Below are 5,249 nucleotides of genomic sequence, written 5' to 3' on the forward strand. Positions count from 1 at the left end.
TATTTCTTGGTGATACAAAATGAGAAGAGAGTGGAGGTATTTATAGCCTCCAAAGTACAAAATATCTTACATATTTTAATCCAAAATCTAGAAAATTCTACTAAAATATCTAGATAATCTTATCCTAATTATCTAGATAATTCTACCAAAATATCTAGATTTTTTTATCTTATGGAGGTGGAGATTTTTCTAGACACTTTCTAGAATTTGGGTTAGGCTAAACATGATTAGTGAGTTGTTAGCCCAATATGACACAAATCAAGTTTACTTTTCAACAGCTACGTCGCGACCGAGCAACACGAATGCTCGGTCGCTACGTAGCGATCGAGCAGAACGAACGAGCGGGACGGACGCTACGTAGCGACCGAGCGGGATGGACGCTCGGTCGCTACGTAGCGAACGGACAGCGTGCATGGGCGGTAGTAGCGTAATGACCGAGCTTGGTTCGTCCGTGTTCCGATCGTCATACTCGGACCTATCCGTAACCGGTCTGGGCATGTTTCCGATGGCTTATGCTTGATCTAAATAGAATTCGAACGAAGCTTTATCTCAGGAACATATGTTGTGACGTTTCCTTGACCGAGCATGATTTGTTGCGAAAAGACATACTTGCATTTTGCGGGGATTTGGACGTTAACTTCGTCGCAACCGTTTTCGACCCCAACATCGTGGAAGTATTCATAGATCATAAGAGTCTCAATTATTTGTTCACGCAGCCTGATCTGAACCTCCGACAAAGGCGATGGATGGAGTTTGTGGTGGATTACGACCTGAAGATTCAATATCATCCAGGCAAAGCTAATGTAGTCGCAGATGCACTAAGTCGTAGAAATTTGGTGTCCGATGTTGGAAAGGAAGTGGAAGCGTTATCGAATGAACTTAAGTTGATGACTTTATGGCAATTGAAGGAGAGCCAAGTGAGCCAATAGGCATGCATGCAGTAAACCAGGCGGGTTTACTCGCACGGATTATACAGGAGCAACAACGTGATGAAAAGTTAAAGAGAATTATTGAGGAAGTCAAGAGTCAAGAGCCAAGAAGGTCCAAACCCAAGTGGCTATCATATGGCGCCAGATGGTACACTATTACTTAATGGGAGGATTTCAGTACCACAAGTAGAAGGGCTACGAGATGAGATTTTGAAGTTGGCGCATCATTCATTACTCAGTATCCACCTCGGGAGTACAAAAATGTATCGAGATATCCGAAGGTATTATCATTGGCTAGGAATGAAGAAATCAGTGGCGCGATGGGTGGCTCAATGTCAAACTTGTCAACAAGTCAAAGTCGAGCATCAGTCTCCAGGAGGGTTGTTACAAAGCTTACCAGTACCTCAGTGGAAATGGGATTCCATATCCATGGATTTCATCACTGTGTTACCCCCGGCTCGAGGTAGATCAAATAACGCAATATGAGTGATTGTCGAAAGACTGACGAAGGTGGCGCACAAGGAAACCAATAAGGTAGAAGTATTGGAAGAGATGTATGTGGACCAAATTGTGAGGTTGCATGGTGTGCCAACAGATATATTCTCCGATCGAGATCCTAGATTCGCCTCAAATTTTTGGAAGGTGTTACAAGAAGCAGTGGGATCTAAGTTATTCATAAGCACCGCGTATCATCCCGAGACGGACGGCCAACCCGAAAGAACCATTCGCACCATAGAGGATATGATGCGGATGTGTATATTGGATTGGGCGGGAAGCTGAGAAAAACATTTACCATTAGTCGAATTCTCCTACAACAACAGCTTTCATTCTAGCATAGGTATGGCACGATATGCGGCTCTTTATGGGAGGCCATGCAAAACACCTTTATGCTGGACCGAAGTTGGAGAAAGAAGAGAGTTTGGACCCAAAATTGTAGAAGAGACGATGAAAAAGTTAGAGATCATTCAAACCAATATGAAGAAAATTCAAACCAACAAACCAATATGAAGAAAGCGCAGGATAGACAAAAGAAGTACGCCGATCAATCAAGGCGAGAAGTGGTGTTCAGTATTGGTGATTGGATTTATCTGAAAGTGTCAGCTCAGAAAGGAAAGGAGAGATTCAGGAAGGTCGGGAAGCTAGCTGTTAGATTCATTGGGCCTTACCAGATTGAAGAACGTATCGGAGAGGTAGCTTATCGTCTAAACCTACCTGGAGAGATGCAAATACATCCGGTATTTCACGTATCAATGCTGTGGAAACATGTTCATGATCCCAACACTATTGAGACAGAGCAAATCAAAAACCTGCAAACAAACCTCACTTATCCAAAGGGACCAATTCGAATAGGTGAAAGTTAATCGAGAAATTCCTCAAGTCCAAATTTTCAGGGGTAAGCGGAACCGTGTAGTTGTGACCTAGAATGATGAATCAAGATTCAAAGCGTTGCATCCAGAGTTCTTCCACGAAGATGTAGTAATGGAAGAAGGGGGATCAATGGATCCTTAGAGAATTCGGGGACGAATTCTAATAAGGGGAGGAGGATGTAATACCCAGTCTTAAAAAAACAAAAAAGACAAAAAAAACCTAATTTCGGTTTTATGGAAATTCTCGAGGAAGCCGAAGGCTCGAGAAATTTCTATCCTCAAGGTTAAGGTTAGTCTGGAGTCTATTAAAAATATTCAGCTCATCAGATTGGGAACGGAAAAATATTCAGGATTGATCGCGGAACGAAAATTCACCAGAAGGGCCGAAATCGCGCAAATCGACCGAGAAGCTCGAGGTGGCTTGATCTAAGGGATCAGGATGTGGTGTCAACCATTTAACATGCTGAGTGTCAACACAAGAAGGAGGTGTAGACGTGCATGAAGCAGTTCCATGCAGCTCGACACACAGAAGCACGAGGTGTCGTGTGTCGCGACACATGAACACCAGACATTCTGAGAGCTATGTGGACGTGGTGGTGTCCCCTGGCATGTAAAGGAGGCATGCAAAAGGGCATGTGGACGCCCATGTGTCGCCACGCATGCGACCGGAAGCATGCAGGATGACACACAGGCGATCGGGTGGCTCATTCTTATTGGCTGGAAACTTCTATATATACCGAGCCACCCTTCACCATTTTTACTCATCTCATTCCATAGAAACCAAAGCAAAACGTGGCTAGAGAGAGAGAGAAAAAGAAGTGAGGAGCTTTAGAAGCATAGACATTTCCGAAGCCCGATAAACTGCCGGGAAGTTCCGAAAGACTGTCGAGAAGTGAAAGAAGGTTCTTTCCGAGTTCTGATCAGTCCAGACCAGTCCATTAAAGACATCGACGTTGGATTTTGGGATTTGACATCACGGTACCAAGACGAAGATTTGGAGGGGAGAATAAGGGTTTGGTCAACATCCGGAATCAAAGAGTCGAGCCACATCGCTTAATCACTGTGAGTCACGGTTAATTGTTTGTTGACGAATTTTTAATGCAGGTTTCTGACATCGGAGACGGCTTCCGAGCTAGGATAGCTGGACCGGTCTAGATGTCAGTTTTTGGATCCGAGGCTTGAGACGATGTTTGGGCTAAGTGGATAGCAAGACTAGTCTAAGCACCCGGGTTATTGTGATTGTGTGATTATTATATGTTGTTATGGTTTGTACTTTGTGTTGGTACTATTGTGTGAGAACCTTGTGGTGGTTCTAGTAGTAGTTTGCAGGTCATTGCTTCCTCAAATGGTACCACTAAACCGGTCGTGGTCCGGAAAGTGGTGGACTCGGTTTAACTTGGCTTGATCACCAAGGCCGAGTGTCATATGTGGATGTGACAGCCCCTGGTGAGTCTGATAGGGGACCGGGGCACGGCGATTCCGATTGAGGACCGTGACCGGGCGATTCCCGAGCGCCTACACCTGTGTGGTGTAATAGTGAATGGATTGCCGGTGTCCCTTATGTGGAGGAAGAATGATTCTGTTGGGCCCTAGGAGTATATGTATATATGGTTGATTGATGTGACACTCATAAAGAGTGTTTTGATTCACTATGGTTTAATGGTTTATTGCCTAAATCGGTCATACTTTATCTTGAATATTGATTGTCGAACTACCCGTCTTGCTTGTGTTTGGGGTTGGGTTTAGAATGACGGGTAGTTGTATTTGCTAGATAGGGAACCCTGGCTCACTGAGTGAAACTAGTTCACTCATGAACTTCATGTTTTATATAAATGAAATAAAGTATGTTTTATATTCGTGACGTTATGAATCTGATATTAGGTTAGTCCAACCTAACACAACTCTATGATTCGGTACGGGTTGCAAAGCCTCAGGCCGAAGATTAGAGGAAACGAGTTTTGAATGGATATTCTGGGTTACAGAATTATGTTTTGTGACTTGGAAAGTCTATTCTCAACCCGTCGTAACACTTCCGGACTTGGCAGAGGAAGGTCGTTCGGGCATGTTCTTGTTTGATTATTGCCCGGCTGACTGACCGATCTCTAAAACAGTTCGGGGTTGTTACAATCCCTCTTCTCAGTCCTTTCTCTAGCATAATATCCTTCACCACTATCATGTGAAGCCGTAGAGGACTTCAGATCCTGATCTTTAGACCTTGCTGCACTTGTCACCTCTTCCAACGACAATATAACCTTGCCGTACTTAAGCGTTTCCTTGAGAGAGTTGAACCGTGAAGGAAGCGAATTCTGGAGCAGAATCGCTTGTACCTCCTCTGACAGTAAGAGACAATCTTCAAGAAGTCATCGATATTCTCATCCATACTCCGAGTATCGACCATCTTGAAGGTATAGAATTTGTGCTGCAAGTGAATTCTATTCGGTAGAGTCTTCGAAAGATATAACCTCTTCAGTGTAGACCATGTAGAAGCAGCTGACGTACACAACTCGATCTTCCTTAGCACATGATCTCCAACATTGAGAATGATCAGATTCATCGCCTTCTCTGATCTTTCAAGCCTTTCGGCTTCTTCTTTCACCAACCTCTCCCTAAATACATCTTCGTCTTCATCCTTCCTTATCACTGACGCAGAAGATGACGTAGACTCTTCTAACACATCCTTTAAACCAAGGACAGACAGATGCGCAAGCATCTTCTTCTTCCACAATGAGAAGTCACCCTTCCCATTAAAACGTTCCACCTTAATTCTTGACTTCGCCATTGACAACGACACCAACCAAGGCTCTGATACCACTTTGTTGAACCACAACGACGAAACTGTTTGATTCAAAAACCAGAATCAAACACACAAACTCGCTGATACACTCTGATGAACTCGACGACGTAAGTAAGAAAGTTGAGTTTATAGAATAATAGAGATATGAAGAAGAATGCG

Source organism: Brassica oleracea, chromosome C1 (genome assembly GCF_000695525.1).
Source record: "Brassica oleracea var. oleracea cultivar TO1000 chromosome C1, BOL, whole genome shotgun sequence".
NCBI classification, from domain to species: domain Eukaryota; kingdom Viridiplantae; phylum Streptophyta; class Magnoliopsida; order Brassicales; family Brassicaceae; genus Brassica; species Brassica oleracea.